We start from the raw sequence: 16,014 nt of genomic DNA on the forward strand, positions 1-16,014 counted from the left end.
GCCTACAACATCACGTTTCCAACAGTATATTTAACCCAACTTCACGGGTGTCTATGCGAGGCCTACTCTTCTACGTTGGCTGTAGCGGGACATTTTGTGACTATACATTTTTATTAATATGCTTTGGAGAGGACATTTGACTTTTGGCAGTTCAACCGCCGTGTTATGACTTTGAAATAAGGCGCGTGTTGCTGCCTATGCGCGCTCTTACCTCCTCTACGTCTGGATACGGGCCTCCCATTGTTATCTTCGTGACGTTCATCAAGCTCCGTGTTTGACCATCAGCGTTTGGAGGCACTGATGTGCCGTGAACCACCCTGCAGGGCGTGGGATTGCGTGACGCCATCTTTGAGTTGGATGATGCAACCATACAGGTTGATTGTTATGGAACGTGAAGTGTCCTTTTTCCTCCTCTTTGCCAACCACGTTTGTCAGTTGAGGTGTGCTAATAAAGTCGATTCAAGCTTTATTTGGTCAGCGGAGCGATCGTGGGAGCAACGATTACAACATGCTCTGTTCAACATTATGTCTGCTCGTGGAATCCGTGATGATGGAAGTTGAACTGACAGAGTATTTATGTTATGTCAGCGTTTATAATACTTCAACATGAAGGTAATGAGTAAAACTTGTTTTGAACATTTAACGGAACCAAGTGACATTCAACCTTCAACAGTGACTTGTTTCTTTTGTGTGGTGGCATTGCTATACTCGAGTGCAGCGTTGTAATGTTAAATAGTGTGAAATCTTGTATTTTGCATTTAATTTTTCACAGTTCTGTGTTATGCTGCCATCTAGTGACGTTATTATTGTCACCATTCAATTTGTGCTTAACCATTTTTGTCAAGGTAGCTACAGCTTGGTTTTTGTTTTCATTATCACGTGTTTAGTTTCGTGATATGTTCCTACCTCCACACGGGGTGGGTGTTTTGGGTGTCGTTCCTTTTGTACAGTGCACAGTAAGTTTAGTTGGTATAGGGGACAATTTGTTTTACCTTCACTAGTGCACAATGTGTTTTCCCCATACGAGGTCTGTTCCTCGTGTTGTTTTCACTACTGTAAGAGTGTACGCTGTCTAATGTATACACTGTTAGGTGTGGGTTTTTGTCCCACTAGCACTTGGTAATCTAAGGACCTCTCTGCGAGGTGTGTTTAGGGTTATGTCCCTAGCTCTTGTGCATACCAGTTGAGGTGTGTCGCACGGACGTGTGATCTGTGTTCAAATGCATAAATTCTTGACCTCTCCGGAGGTGTGTTTTGGGGTCTTTCCCCATTATCTGGTGCATAATGTTCTTACCTCTAGTTGAGGTGCGTCCGCAGGTGGACAGCACATCATTGTTTATTGCCTTCACTGTAGTGCACGCGTTACCTTACTTAAGGTGTTTGGTGTTGGCATGTGTTTAGTTTTCAATTAGTGCACACTTACCTCTACAGGAGGTCGCCCATGCAGATGCGAATGTGCTTACCCTTTGTGGGTGTGTGGTGTAAGTTGAATTTTATTTAGTTTCTACCATAGATCAATTTGTCAGGATAGAGAACGTATCTTCCAGGATCATTCCCACAAAGCTGAACTTTGGAGATTTCCCGTTATCTGAGAGAGAGAAGAAAAAGGTAAAAGGCCAAAAGTGCTAGAAAGAGCAGCATGTGAAAGGGATGTTGGATGAACACAATAAGTGGAGCATGATATCAGATTCTGTCAGACATCCCATTCGGAGAGAGATCACAACACATTGCACCTGTAAATATGAAAGATGCGAGTATATGTGAGGAGAAATCCTGAAGAGTAAATTTAACTGGAAGAATCAAAGAATCCAGATGTTCTGATACTTCTCTACTTGGCATATGCAGATAGAACAGTGATGTGCGCTTGTACATTGATTAAAGAAGACTGACACCAGAAGATTACCTGATCAGTGTCTAGAGCGGATGATGCATTAGACAGTTTAGCTTGAAGTATGCAGGTTTACATTCTAGGCCTAAGAGGTTTTTTTATTGTCAAATACCCATGAGTGCAGAATATAAAGAGAAGACTGCATTCATGTATCCACTTGGATTATATGAATTCAGCCTTATGCTCCAGCTACATTCATGCACTTAGTGAAAACATTTCTTGGAAGTGCTGGATAGCAGGATAATGAAAACATCAACAAAATACTGAAAGCATTACATAAACTCGAACCTCAAGGTATGTAGTTAACTTTGGATAAATGTATATTTTGCGTAATCAATGCCAGGTACATTGGACACGTTGGATCAGCAGAAGGAATAGCTGTTGATCCCACAAAAATGGAAATCATAAAAATACGGCATAGTCCAACTACATTTAGAGCTCTAACAACCTAGTTTCTTAGAGTTTGTGAACACTAAACAACATCTGTAACTAGAATCTCAACTGTCAGAACTGATCAAAGCCTAGCAACCTGGCAGAAATGAGCATTGGCAATGTCAATAGGTCTGGCTCACAACTGAAAGTGACTCTTCAGTAAATGGTTTTATTTATTTACAGTTTATGTAGCGCAAACAAGATCATAGGGTATGAGAGCACTTTTACATCAAACATTAGGAAATATAATAGCAGCAAGATTTTATAAAAGAATAATTAAATGAATACATAACAAACGGGGAACAAAACAAATCATGAGCAAACTTATAGAACAAATAAAGTATGAGAGAGGTTAATTTAGTATGTACTTTCCAATTTGTAGGTGTTTTAAGTTGTCGAATGTTTTGAAAGACGGGTCAGTGCACATTTTTGGTGGGACTGAGTTCCAGATTTTGGAAGCACTTCCCAAGAAGGGTCAGGAGACAGTTTTGTTTGTTTCTTGAACCCAGCTGGTCCCATGAGAAGGGATTCTACACTGAAGTGCAAATGGCTCACTCTAAAAAGAAAAAAAGAAAATAAATCTATGCTAGGTATTTTAGGGTAAAAGACACACAATTGATGGACGGAATGCAGAACAAATCAAAACATTCACCCCCAGTCAAGAGATCTGGGTTAAATCCATCATTCTTTTGCTCACCATGCCACCCCAGTTTAAACCTGGCTATATGTAAATCAGTCTTGACCCTGTGCCTCATGGGAACAGTCCAGCCCGAACTGCCAAGCCAGGTCCTCCCTGGACCGGAAACAAGCATCCTAGGACCGGTTTCGGGGTTTCACCCCTCTTCAGCCAGGATAGCTTGATTCCAGTTGCACAGTGAGCCCAGGACTCATGTCTAAGCATACCTGGCGCACTTAGGGCGAGAAAGCAAAAGACACACCATTGATGGACGGAATGCAGAACAAATCAAAACATTCATCCCCAGTCAAGAGATCTGGGTTAAATCCATCATTCTTTTGCTCACCATGCTACTCCAGTTTAGACCTAGCTATATACAAATCAGTCTTAACCCTGTGCCTCATGGGAACAGTCCAGCCCGAACTGCCAAGCCAGGTCCTCCCTGGACCGAAAACAAGCATCCTAGGACCGGTTTCGGGGTTTCACCCCTCTTCAGCCAGGATAGCTTGATTCCAGTGGCACAGTGATCCCAGGACTCACGTCTGAGCATACCTGGCACATTTAGGGCGAGAAAGCAAAAGACACACAATTGATGGACGAAATGCAGAACAAATCAAAACATTCACCCCCAGTCAAGAGATCTGGGTTAAATCCATCATTCTTTTGCTCACCATGCCACCACAGTTTAGACCTGGCTATATGCAAATCAGTCTTGACCCTGTGCCTCATGGGAACAGTCCAGCCCGAATTGCCAAGCCAGGTCCTCCCTGGACTGGAAACAAGCATCCTAGGACCGGTTTCGGGGTTTCATCCCTCTTCAGCCAGGATAGCTTGATTCCAGTGGCACAGTGAGCCCAGGACTCACGTCTGAGCCTACCTGCAGCACTTAGGGCGAGAAATCAAAAGACACATAATTGATGGACGGGTGCCAAAAGGCAAAGCACTGAAATGATTCTTTCTCCCATAAGTAGAAAGTTGAGATTAATTAACAAAGGTGTAATATGGTCAAAGTGGTGTGCTCCAGATAAAAGTCTTGTTGCCGGGATGAATGTAACTTTTATTAGAGCCAGGAGTGTTTATGGAATTCCAGAGAGTAGTGCATTCACATAATCCAATCTTGACATGCCTAGTGATTGTACCACATTTTTAAAGTATGGTTCTGAAATGAAAGATTTGATACTTCTGAGAAGTTTGAGAAGGCATTGAGCATTTTTTGCAGGGGCATTGATAGGAGTTTGTAGGTTCATCCTGCTGCCAAGGGTGATCCCGAGTGATTGGGTGTATTCAATAATTTTGATTTGTAGTTAAGAACACTGAGAGAGTCTAGCCAGTTTTGCACCAAGGACAGACAATGGAAGAGTCGGAGGATAAGGAGGGAATTTGTTTTCAATGAGTTCAACTTCAGGTGAGTGATGGAAACTAGGCTTGGATATCCTTTAGGCAGTGATCAAATAGGAGCATGTCTTCTTGAGTCGATACTTTAAGATATAGCTATATGTTGTCAGCATCATAAAGATAGTAAGAGAGTTTTGAAACTGTTATCAGCAATATTCAAGTTTAAGCAGTCTGGGGTAATTAGGACCATTTTAGGACCCTGTGCCGCCTGCTTGCAGCATTCTCCCAAGTGCAACAATCGCAGTCCGGCGGTCGGACAGCCAATCTCCTAATCAGGCTCAAGATAAATCCGGGTCAAACCTGGTTGGTTTATCTGGCCTCGCTCTATTGCGATCAGTTTGAAATCATGCCTAGGTCCCAGTCTGTTGTGACTAGTGACTACCATTGGTGTGTTGCACTTTTTTGGTGCTATTTTTACTTAAAACTTTCATATCTACGGTTTCCCCATAGGATTTTGTACTTTTCATGTCATTTTGTTCATTATAGTTTACAGTTTTTTCTAAGTTTGAGTGGGATTTTTATTGTGTTGTGTTTCCAACTTTTTAAAAGTTTTGGTACATCTAAATTATTTACTCATTTGCTTACCTTAAGCTTGTCCGCTCTAGGAGCTCAGATTAAAATTAACAAAACCTCTAACTGGACATAACAAGATAGTTATCCAATTACTTGTGGTGGACTACCATACACCCCAATATATAATACTCTGTTTCACACTATTTATAAAAGTACGACTATGTACAAAATTTCAGGTGGCAAAGCAATATACAACCACTTCTAAGAGGGTCTAGCAAGGGTCATCACACAGAAAATCATCTACATGAAGGGTTTGTCAGATGGGGTAACCAACACCATAACCATTCTATACTATGTTAATCTTTGAAATTCTGTGTAACAGATTCTTGTCTACAGTCTTTAACACAGTGTAATAACAATCCACCCATAAAGGCTTGTTGGCTTTAAAATTTGTTTTAAAAAAAATAATAAAACTGACTTTGTTGTAACGTCATTGTAAACAGATCCAACATAGGGCCTGTTTTTCTTAACAATTGTTTTTCACAGTAAATAAGTCATAACTACTGGCTTTATCATATCTTTTCATAATAAACAGATATGGCATATGGTATCTACCTATTGTTTTAGATGTAAAGTTTTCAACAAGGCATACGTGCAATATCAGGAATAGCTTTTCAACAGAATCATACAAGTTCTGCCCAATCAAATGTTGAGGCGAGGAAGATCAAAATGTGGGCGAAGCCAAAGCCCCTTTCTGAGTAATGCTTCTTAAAGCTCTTTTTTAGCTGCTCACTTAGGTTCTAGCCACTATGGCACTATCAAGCCATACCTAAAAAGGTCAAATGTAAAAAAAAAAATCTATAAGACCTTACTGTAAAATATCTACCCTTTTGGTAAAGGATGTGCTGTACACTGTCAGCATGCATTCAACTGGCTGATAAAGAAACTTACAATAGCCTTATGCTGATCCACAGTTACTGGTTCACTGACAGAATATTGTGGTAAAAAATATCTTTGGCAAAATATTGTGCCAAAAAAATTGCTTACTACAATATTGTCATTCAGAGTCTTGGCTCCTACTCTTTGGAACTCAATGCCTCTCTCTATCAGTAACATTCCCAATCTCCTGGTGTTCAGAAAGGCAGTAAAGACATGGATGTTTCAGTAGCAGAATCATTTCTTCCACCCTCTCTCTGACTTTTAGCGCTGGGACGCCCCTTTGCTCGGACAGCCATGCACTCTACAAATCACCATAACAAACATAACATTGTGCTCTTATACTTATAATGGTAAGTACAAAATATCAGAAAAAATATCATTGACACTAATATCATCAAAAAGTAGACAAAAATATCGAGTTTTTAATGTTAACAGAGTTTAAAGTAGTGAATGTTCAATATTTTGATATAACGTAATTAAATATATTCCACAAATTTGTAAGATTATATATAACTATATACTTATATTAACACTCAAAACATATATGTGTTTGTATTGATATATAAATATATATATATTCACTGAAAAAACCATAGGTTTCAGGCACGTTATAGTTAGGAATTAGCATTTAAAAAACCTTAGAAATTCACTGAAAAAACCATAGGTTTCAGGGGCGTTATAGTTAGCTGGACTTTTCACTCGTACAGAACCATTGAAATTCCCCCGCTATAGTTAGTTCAGCTAACTATAACTCGCGTGCCCGCAATGCACTGCTGATGACGTCACATATTACATCACTCATGACATGGTCAGTGACATCACTGATGACATCTCAAATGACATCACTGATGACATCATCCAGTGAATGTGTGTTTTTCTGAAAATTACATCTGTTTTATATATGTATATCTCAAGGTCGATGGAAGAATAAATGGGTATATAAGTGTCTAAATGGATCATTTGTTTTTGAAAAATTGTTTGTATAACTGACTGATTAAGTGTATCTTAGTGAATACATGGCTTAGTGAGTAATGTTTAAATGTGTAAATATCTGTATCAGTCTCTCACTTTGTGTATAAGTGGCTGCATGGGTTGGTGAGTAGCTACATGAGTGTCTATATAGGTTATTAGTTGGGTTTTTGAGTATCAGTATGAGTGTCTGAGTGTCTGTATGGTTCGGTGGGGGGTATTACGTAGTGCATTGGTGCATGAATGAGTCACTCACTGTTTGTATGTGTTGAAGACAGCATGTGTGCAGGACTGTATGGGTTAATGAGTGCGTGCATGGGTGTGTTAGTGAGTGAATGACTGTCTCAATAGTGTCTTTATGAGTAACTACATATGTTTTAAACTAGTATATGTGACTATTGGTGTATATAAGTGAGTATATGTGAGAGTGAGAGATTGAAAGAGTTCCTGTATGAATAAGTATGTGTTTCTATAAGTGATTGTTTAAAAGACTAAGTATGTGTAAGTTTCTGTAGAAGTAAGTGTGGTGGTGTGTGTATAACTGTATATGCAAGTAAATGGATGTTTGATTCTTTATTAGCATGAGTAACTCTATGGATGAGTGGCGTTGTGTACCAGGATGTATAGGTGTGTGAGTACATATGATGAGTGAGTACATGTATGAGTGACTGTATAGGACTGTTGGTGAATGAGTGGATGTGTATGTGGATCTTAGAATTACTGAATAGGTTGTTGTAACTGGTATTGGTATGTCCATTGTTTTGAACATTGTAGTTTCTATTTTTGAATGTGTGTATCAAAGGTTATATTGGGGGAAGAGGAGGTCTGCCACTCTATCACAAGGATGATGTCATGAGTGATGTCATTAGTGATGTCATTTGAGATGTCATTTGAGATGTCATTAGTGATGTCATGAGTGATGTCACTGACCTTGTCATGAGTGATGTAATATGTGACGTCATCGGCAGTGCATTGCGGGCGCGCGAGTTATAGTTAGCTGAACTAACTATAGCGGGGGAATTTCAATGGTTTTGTACGAGTGAAAAGTCCAGCTAACTATAACGCCCCTGAAACCTATGGTTTTTTCAGTGAAATTCTAAGGTTTTTAAATGCTAATTCCTAACTATAACGTGCCTGAAACCTATGGTTTTTTCAGTGAATTTCAAAGGTTTTTTAAATGCTAATTTCTAACTATGCCTACAGAGATAGGACATGAGAAGAAAGAAGAAAAAACATGCAGAAAGAAGCAACAGAAGTCCTCAAAGACGAAGAAAAGTGCAGGAAGAAGGATAACGTGCAGAAAGAACAAACAGAAGAGCAGAAAGAAGCCTTGTTGCAAAATCATCCTGTACCCTCAACTTTTTCAGACGGATACTGGTGGTAACTGAGTCTGACTAACCAGTCCTAGAGCCAATGCTATGTTAAAAGACACTCAGAATACAGTGAAAACACCTACATACACTAGGGAACACTATGCGTTGGGGTCCCCCTGTGATCAGCATGACCTCCTCTGTAAGCCCCTAGTATATAATAGGGCAGGGGATTAAAACTACCTCTTAAAACGCGCCACAGGGCGTGTTTGCACACGTCACCTCAGGCCCCGTCCCCTCACTTCCCCACTGTGTAAACGCGCCCTGTGGCCGTTTTAAGTTGGGAGATTAAGTCCCCTTGAATCCTGAGGGTCCCTAGGGTCCAACTAGACCACTAGGTACCTCCAGTAAGCGCCACAGAGCTGCGTTGCAGAGAGATGTAAAAAGGGGCACGGCCTAGACCACCTCCCTGCAACGCAGCGGAGTAGTGCTTACTGGAAGCACCTGGTGGGCTAGTTGGCCCCCAGGGTCCCTCAGGATTGAAGGGGAATTATTTCCCCAACTTAAAACGCGCCACAGGGCTTGTTTGCACACGTTAACTCAGGCCCCGTCCCCTCCCTTCACCACTGTGTAAACACGCCTGTGGCCGTTTTTAGTTTGGAGATTAAGTTCATTTGAATCCTGAGGGTTCCTAGGGTCCAACTAGCCCACTAGGTACCTCCAGTATGCGCCACAGAGCTGCGTTGCAGAGAGGTGTAAAAAGTGGCATGGCCTGGACCACCTCTCTGCAACGCGGCTCAGTGGCGCTTACTGGAAGCACCTGGTGGGCTAGTTAGCCCCCAGGGGCCCTCAGGATTGAAGGAGAATTATTTCCCCAACTTAAAACGTGCCATAGGGCGTGTTTGCACACGTCACCTCAGGCCCCATCCCCTTCCTTCCCCACTGTGTAAACATGCCCTGTGGCTGTTTTTTATGTTGGGAGATTAAGTCCCCTTGAATCCTGAGGATCTCTAGGGGCAAAATAGCCCACTAGGTACGTCCAGTAAGCGCCATTGCAGAGAGGTGTAAAAAAGGGGACGGCCTGCACCACCTCTCTGCAACGCAGAGCAGTGGCACTTACTGGAAGCACCTGGTGGGCTAGTTGGCCCCCAGGGTCCCTCAGGATTGAAAGGGAATTATTTCCCCAACTTAAAACGCGCCACAGGGCGTGTTTGCACACGTCACCTCAGGCCCCGTCCACTCCCTTCACCACTGTGTAAACACACCCTGTGGCCGTTCTAAGTTGAGAGATTAAGTCCCCTTGAATCCTAAGGGTCCCTAGTGTCAAACTAGCCCACTAGGTACCTCCAGTAAGCGCCACAGAGCTGCGTTGCATAGAGGTGTAAAAATGGGCGTGGCCTAAGAACACCTGTCTGCAACGCAGCTCCCTGGCGCACACTGGAGATACCTGTTGGGCTAGTTGGCCCTCAGGGATCCTAAGTATTGAAGGGGAATTAATTCCCCAACTTACAACTGGCCAGGGGGCGCGTTTGCAGAGTGCTGCAAGGAGGGGGCGTGGCCTCCAGCGCGATGCCGGTCTTTTAATATTATTTTATTTTTTTAAGAAGGAGGGTTGTGTGGCCCCCCTTCTTTTTCTAATTTACTGGCCCTGGGGACCCCAACCCCCAGGGACTGCACCCTAATTTTTTATTGTTGAAAAAAATTAATTTGGCCTTCCCAAGGCCTTAATCGGCCCCAGGGACCCCAACCCCCGGGTCATGGCCTTTTTTTAATTTAAATTCTTTAGGAGGGGGCTGTGTTGCCCCCCTCCTCAGGCCACTTATGGCTCCGGGGACCCCATCCCCCGGGGCCGGCCTTTGTTTTTTATTATTTTAAAAATATATGTATTTATAGAAACACCTAGGACATGCTGGACAAACCGTATATACCTATCACCATGACGATTTGCTTGATATTCATTAAAAGGAGACTATGCATAGAATGAATCCACATGGAATGTATTTACACCGCTAGTGAAGCTCTGACGTGTCTGACGCCCTACTGTGCCTAATCCCAGCGCCCCCGCCGGTGGGTACTCTCCAAGTAGACACCCTTGTTGTTTATTTATACAAACATGGGTAGCTATTGACGGGCACATTTAATATACACGCACACCAAGCCATTCAAAGGGGATTCGACAAAAATTCGACCAAACTATGCAAGAAACCCCCCTCACGGTTAATAAAAAACACATCCACCGCCGGATGTGTAATACTTTTTATTTTACTCTCTGGAAAGGAGACAAACCTCACTTGAGAGTCACAGAGGGCTCCTGGCTGAGCCCAATGCTGTGTTACACCCACCAGTGCCCTCCGATTGCCTCACACCTCTGTGTTGTATTCCACCAGCTAGTGGTTTGCTATGACACTCTCTAGCCCATGTGCACTGTAACACCACCCCGTGAATATGTCATGCCACACTTGCCTTCGCACGGGTTATATTGCCCCATCTAACGTGCCTTCCTCGATGTGTATGTTATAACGCACAGCGCTATGCCATACATATTACAATCTGGGATCCATATCTTTGTCACAGTGCATATGCAACGTTACACTCCCCAGCACATATTTTATATTACAACTTTAGAGACTAGTTATGTTACACAACACTGCCCTGTGCATATTACACTCCAAGGCGCATATCGCATAGCACGCGCTAGTGCCTGTGCTATCTCGCGCTCTCCTATGAATCTGTCATTGCGCACAATGTATTGCATATTATATTTCACGCCCCGGTTCATTTTATGTCACACTTTTTGGTGCATAGTTTATACCATATACTACATCTAGTTTTCATTTTCAATCGTGCTCTCAGGACTATGTTCTATATAACACTGCGTCCACCTACCCTTTTCACGGGCATTACATTTTGCGATGGGGGTGGAGGGTCAGGGGGTGTTTCTGCCAAGTGAGCCCGGAGTCACAGTCACAAACGTCCTCTTCTTCCTGAATAAAAGTGAGATTATGCTGCATACTTGTTCATATTTTAAGTAGTTCGCACAGACACACATTTTAAAAACAATAAAGTTCCTAATACCCACCTTCTCTGAACAGTTAGTTTGCTGCCCCATCCACCTCCTCCCTATCCTCTGTTGTCCGAATCCATGGACTAGCCTCCTCCCTCCTGCCATGCATGGTCTGATGTGCTGACACTGCCCTCCATTTAGCATGATGTACCAGTCCACTCCTCCTGCCCTCCATTGCCCAATTCTATGGCCCATCATTGACCTCCTGCTTAGCCTCTGTGCTTAGCTTGCTGCCCCTATTCTCCTTCCCCCTGCCCTCCGATGTCTTTGTGCATGCCCCTGCTCCATCCTTTTTGCCCACTATGTTCCATGGACCTGCCACTCCTATCTACTCTGAGTGTTCTGTTGAGCTGCCACTCCCCTCCCACCTGCCTAGCATTGTCAGATGACTGTAACCTGTCCCTGCCCCCTCTACCCTGCCTGTCCACATGCCATGCCCCTATCCCCTTCCTCCTGTCCTCCATGGTCCATTTTACTGCTACACCCTTCTGCCCTCCCTGATCTGTTGTGCTGCAACTGCTCCTCCTGCCTGCCCCGCGCGGTCTGTTGTGAGGCCCCTTCCCCTGAACTCTCTTGTCTGTGCCCAGGTCCTGACCCTCCCTTCTATCCTCCATGGTCCTTTGTGCATGCCCCTGCACCCTCCTTCTTGGCCATCATAGCCATTGTGCTGCCACTAACCCTCCCGCTTGCCATGCATGGTCTTCTGTGCTGCCATGGCCCCTCCCACCTTCCCTGTGTGGTCAGCTAGCTGCCCCTGACCCCCTCCCACCTTCCCTCCATGGTCTGTGTGTATGCCACCATAGTCTCATTGTTGCTCTCCATGGTGTGTCTTGTTTCTAGTGCCCATCCAGCCTGACCTCCATTGTCATCTTGCTGTTCCTGCCCTGCCACCATGCCCCCAGCCCTCTGTTCCCATGTGCAGACCCCCTATTCCCTCCCTCCTGGCTTGTCTGTTCCATTGTAATGCCCCTGATCCGTCCCTCCTGCCTTTTATGGTCTGTTATGATGCAGCTTTCTCTCCTGTCTGTCCATTATGGTCAGCTAGCTACCATTTCCTCTTTCCCATCGGTTCTCTGTTGTCCATGTGCATGGTCCTGTCCCCTCCCTATTGCTTTCTATGGATTGTTGTGCTGCACTCCCGTCCCGCATGCGCTGTGTGGTGTATTGTGCTGCTGCAAACCCTGATGCCTGCCCTGTAGGGTCAGTTTGGTGCACCTCTCCATGTCCCTCCTGTCCTCTGTTATCCGAGTCCATGTCCCTACCCCAATTCCTCCTGCCTATCATGATTCAATGTACCATACTTGCGAACATTTTGAACTTGGTAAGAGGGAGATTTTGAAAAAAAACTGGGGTATTGATTTTCCCCTTTGAGTTACATTGAAAAAGAGGCGATTGTAGACAGGAGACAGATCAAATAAAGCCCATTTGAGCTTAAAAACATTGGACGTTTCCTGGCTGAAACGGGTCTGTTGGCATGTATGGTTGTACTACCACTGCCTCTTCCTTCTGCCCACAATGGTCTATTATATTGCCACAGCCTCTCTTGCTAGACCTGTATTGTTGGTTTGTTGCCCCTGCCCCCCTTTCCACTGCCCTCCATAGTCTGTTGTGCTGCCACTGCCCTTCCTGCCTGCCCAGTGTGGTCAAATTGTTGCCTCTGCACTCTCCTACCTGCCTTCAATTTTCAGAGTCCGTGCCCCTGGCCTCTGCCTCTCAACAGTATCCCAATGAACAACTAGATTGCTAACATTCTATATTTATTACAAAAGTGTGGAACGCCTGACGTCATCTTGATGTAATCAAAACTGTAATACCTAAAGTATTTCCTTTAGAAAATACATATATGAGAGGATCTTATTTGCATCAAAATTATGGTTAGTGCTCTAAAAAACTAAAATGAGGACATCTTTTCTGAGTTTTCAAATAGTGACAAAGAACTTTTACATTATTTGTAATCTTTATGTTTTTTTATCCAGTTGACCACTTGATTAAATGTTGCACCTTGGCGAGAGGATGTGGTGTTACTTCCAGAGCTGCAGACTTTGCAACTGGGGAACCAGGTTGGAGTTTCTGCTTCAGCTCAACATTCTGTGATTGTGGTCAAATCACTTAATCTCCCCATGTCTACAACCAAAATGAATTTGATCTTGTGTGATGTAACCAATGCTCATGTAAAGCATTCCAATACCTGACAATTCTGCACTATATAAAACTGCAAATACACAAAAAATAAGTGTTTTGCAAACTTTTGTCATTGGGCTATACTTGGGCTACATCTGGGTGATATTTGGGCTACATTTGGGCTCTTTTGTCTCTGGTGGCCATTTTGGGAGACTTATTTGTTATGATGTTTCCTATTTTCCTCATTTACTACAGTCTCCTCAGTAGGAAATACTTTCAGTTTTTTACTTTGATTCCATCAAGAAGGCATTCAGATGTGTCACAAATTTGCCATAAATTCAGAATGTTAGCACTCTAGTTGCTTATTAGATCACTGTAGTAAAGCTACTGCTCACCAGGGAAGTCTGCTGCTGGTATTGAAAGTGCATGTTTCAGTCTGCATGTCAGAATTTTTTAATGAAATAGAAGAGGAGTTGAGAAGTCACTCAAAATCTGCCCTAATTTTTCTTTCTGCAGCACTAATCATACTTTCTATGGCAAAATGAACCCCCTCATTGTGTTCCTTTTTAAATTAAATGTTTTAAGAATTACCACTTAATTCCAACCAAGATGGCTTCAGGTGTGCCATACGTTTGTCATAAGTAGGACTGTTAGCGCTCTAGTTGTTCTTTAGAACACTCTGGGAAGCTGCAGTAGAACACAAAGGAATCAACTGACAGTCTCTGCCCTTGTTGGATGTACATGTTTTACTGAGAATGTCAGACTTCATTCTCACATGACTGAGGAAGATAATGTGAATTTACAGAAAATATGCTCTCAGTTAGCTTATAGATCACCTTCCAAACCTCTGTGGGAAAAGCATGAGAAAATAGTTTTCTCTCAAACATGATTCATGATATCACAGTAGAAGGCTTTTTCACATGGTAAAATCACCTTAGAACACACCACAATTCCTAAAATGAGTATGGTACCATCAACAAATGATTTATAATGTAACTAAAGTCTTAAAACCTTCCATTAACTGCAATGCTTTTTAATGAGGTGCTATCATGTATATTGGTCCCAAGATGGTTGCCAACACTTCTTGGATGAAGTGCTGACAGCCAATCAGATCTCACGATGAGATGTGTGGTTAGGCTCCGCCCAGATATATATGTGAATTTACTTTTGATTTTCTCAGGAACTACTGAACGGATTTACACCATTTAAGCAAAAGGCGCATGCCTGACCTGAGGACTACCTCTTTGCCAAATTTCAAGTAATTCTGTTCAGCCGTTCGGGCTGTACCTTCGACTAAAGGTCCTACGGGAAAATGCATGGGGAAAACGCGTTTTGGGACCCCCCTTTTTTCTCAGCCCCCACTTGACGAATCACCCCGAGACTTTCAGGGTAGGACCTGAGCGGAGCGCCCCATTAGTTTTGAAAATTTCACGAAGATAAGTCAACCGGCGCCAAAGTTGTTCAAAATAGAATTTTCAGATTTCCTATGGGAACTCGGTCCTAACTATAACTATCTACTGGCGACCGCCAGTTGATTATATATATATATATATATATATATATATACTATATATATATATATATATATATATATATTCACTGAAAAAACCATAGGTTTCAGAGACGTTATAGTTAGAAATTAGCATTTAAAAAACCTTAGAAATTCACAGAAAAAACCATAGGTTTCAGGGGTGTTATAGTTAGCTGCCCATTTCACTCGTACAAAAACATAGAAATTCATCCGTTATAGTTAGTTCTGCTAACTATAACTCAGGCGCCCGCAATGCACTGCTGATGATGTCACATATTGCATCATTCATGACATGGTCAGTGACATCACTGATGACATCACTGATGCCATCTCAAATGACATCACTGATGACATCACTGATGACATCATCCACTGAATGTGGTTTAGTTTGAAATTTAAATATGTATTATATATATACCAATCTGTATTGAAGATTGAGTGGATATATAACTGTCTGGATGGAGGATTTAGTAGCTGTCTGACTGTCTTTTTAAGTGAGTAATTAAAACATGTCTCACTTAATACATGGACTAGTAACTAAACTATGTGAATGTGTGCAGCACTGTCTCTGTTGCTGTATAACATGCTGCCTCAGTTGGTCACTAACTACATGAGTGTGTATATTAGTTATTGATTAGTTGGGTGAGTATTTGTATGGGACACTGAGTTTGTGTGTGGTTGGATGGGGTGTGTGTAACTCTATGCATAGATGTGTGAATGGTTGATTGACTAGGTGTATGGGTTTAAGAGTGCATGTGGAAACAGTTGTTTGGCTGACTGAGTGTATTTATTTGTGTGTTGGTGAGCGAATATATGTTTTAGTTGTACATCTTCAACAAAGTAAAAAAGTAAAAGGCATTGTATGTGAGAGTTTGTGTATATAAATAAGTTTGTGTAAGAGTCAGTGATTGTGAGAGTAAATATATGAATGAGTGTATAATTGTAATTGTGCTTTTTTAACATATTAACGATGAGTTACTATGTGTTTGAATAAATGAGGTGTCGTTGGATAATTGTGTGAGTAAATTTAAGTGCGATACATTTTTTTCATGAGTGAGTAGGATGACTGCATAACCGACTAAGATGACTGCTGATGTGTCAATGTCTATATATGTGTATAAGTGCATTTGATAGTGTTCTATTAATTAATGACTGCATGTATAGATGATTCTGTTG

At 42.3% G+C, this 16,014-nt stretch overlaps 1 protein-coding gene across 1 annotated transcript in view; it reads left to right on the forward strand.

The window, feature by feature from the left end:
• The first annotated feature begins 350 nt into the window (after nt 1–350).
• The window catches only part of LOC146798348 (zinc finger protein 862-like), a 127,180-nt gene continuing 111,516 nt past the window's right edge, over nt 351–16,014 (forward strand). Inside the window, exon 1 of the mRNA XM_085625618.1 lies at nt 351–612. The gene's annotated coding sequence lies outside the window, so the exon portion shown is untranslated. The remainder of the gene's footprint in view (nt 613–16,014) is intronic.

Source organism: Triturus cristatus, chromosome 9 (genome assembly GCF_964204655.1).
Source record: "Triturus cristatus chromosome 9, aTriCri1.1, whole genome shotgun sequence".
NCBI classification, from domain to species: Eukaryota; Metazoa; Chordata; class Amphibia; order Caudata; family Salamandridae; genus Triturus; species Triturus cristatus.